The following is a 1,711-nucleotide window of genomic DNA, read 5'->3' on the forward strand; positions in this document are numbered from 1 at the left end:
TATATATATACGTATGTATATTGAATTAGGTACTTAAGTTGAAGCACCAAGTCAGTGCGGTATTATCCGTACAACTCAAAGTAAGGTGAATGATATAAGCAACAGGATATCAAGAGGTGATGCAGTACGACTGTTTTAAGCGGCTCCATTTAATTGAACAATGCTATCATTACATCAATTTAAATGCATAAATACAGAGAATTTTTAATCAGTTGGACAAATTAATATAATTTTACTAAAATTCTCTTATAGAAAAAGAAGAGGGAAAATGTCCATGTTGCTGCTAATGTAGATAAGAATATACTACACTTCTAAGAACTGTATGAAGTTTGTTAGGGTCATGGCTTGTAAAGGATTGTGGTTCATTTTTAATTTATTTGTCTTTTTTATCAGCTACTAAATCTAAGGCTAGAGAACAGTGTCTGTCTAGAATGGATTGACAGAGTGAGTTGACATTTATAGTTGAGTATGGTCATAAATATTGTCAGGATTTTAGGAAATGTATAAGTAAATGTGTATAAAGGAGACTGGTTAGGGAAAGACCCTAAATCAAGATGTTAATTACCAGTTAAAGGGGCAAGACGCTAATAAAGCCTATAATGTTAATACGAAGGAAATTATCATGGGGAACAATGGATGATTGTATATAAACAATATTGTTATGCTGTATGAGGATAAAAATTAAGATTACTAAAAATCTTAGTCTATTCATGCCATACTCAGGTTCTTTTTTCTCCGACAATTCTCTACAATCGTTTTACTTATGAGTAATTGATCTTTGCACCCACAAGAATTCTTTTTATAGCCTTTTTGAGCTTGTGGAAGGATAGAGTTCTGTTGAAGGAAACTATTTTCTTTCAGTTAGTATGGATGTGAGGATCTTGTAGGTGGTGTTGAGACATATTACTGGTCGGTAGTTCTTTATTTGTTTGTGCCTTCAGCTTTTGGTAGACAGTATGTTATTCCTTCAGTCAGCCAGGCAGGTATTTGCTCTGGGTCCTGGATAACATCGGTTAGAGATGCAGCGAAATTTTGGTGTACTTCTGTCAAACAATTCAGTCAGAAGTTAAGAATTCGGTCCGGTCCTGAGGTCTTCCATTTGTGAGACATCCTAAGGACACATCTTGGCTTTTCTATTCCTATTGCCTCCATTCCTACTCTTCTACTTACTACTACTACTACTACTACTACTACTACTACTACTACTACTACTACTACTACTACTACTAGTGCTATTTAACGGCTATTCTTTAAAAGGTTTTGTTGTGCTGTCAGTCATGATTTCCCACAATATATTATATTATGTAAATCGAGAATTCGACAAGAAATAATAAAAGGAAACAAACAAACGAACAAAGAAACAAAAGTAAAACATGCGAAACAAAATAACAATAAAAATCTTACATAAATTTTGCATTCTATGAAAGACATAAACACGTTCGGAAGAAAAGAAGAAGACATCAACAAAAATAGCAACAACAGCAACAACACCAACAGCAAGAATCTCAACAACAGCAAAAGCAATATCAGCAGCAACAACGTTAATCATAGCAACAAGTACCTTATCAACAATGACAACAATATTAACAGCAACAGCAAGAAGAAGAAGAAGAACGACAATAATAATATCAACAACGACGGCGACGACGACGACGACGATGATGATGATGATGATGATGATGATGATGATGATGATGATGATGATAATAAT

The sequence above is a fragment of the Octopus bimaculoides genome, chromosome 12, assembly GCF_001194135.2.
Source record: "Octopus bimaculoides isolate UCB-OBI-ISO-001 chromosome 12, ASM119413v2, whole genome shotgun sequence".
NCBI lineage: Eukaryota > Metazoa > Mollusca > Cephalopoda > Octopoda > Octopodidae > Octopus > Octopus bimaculoides.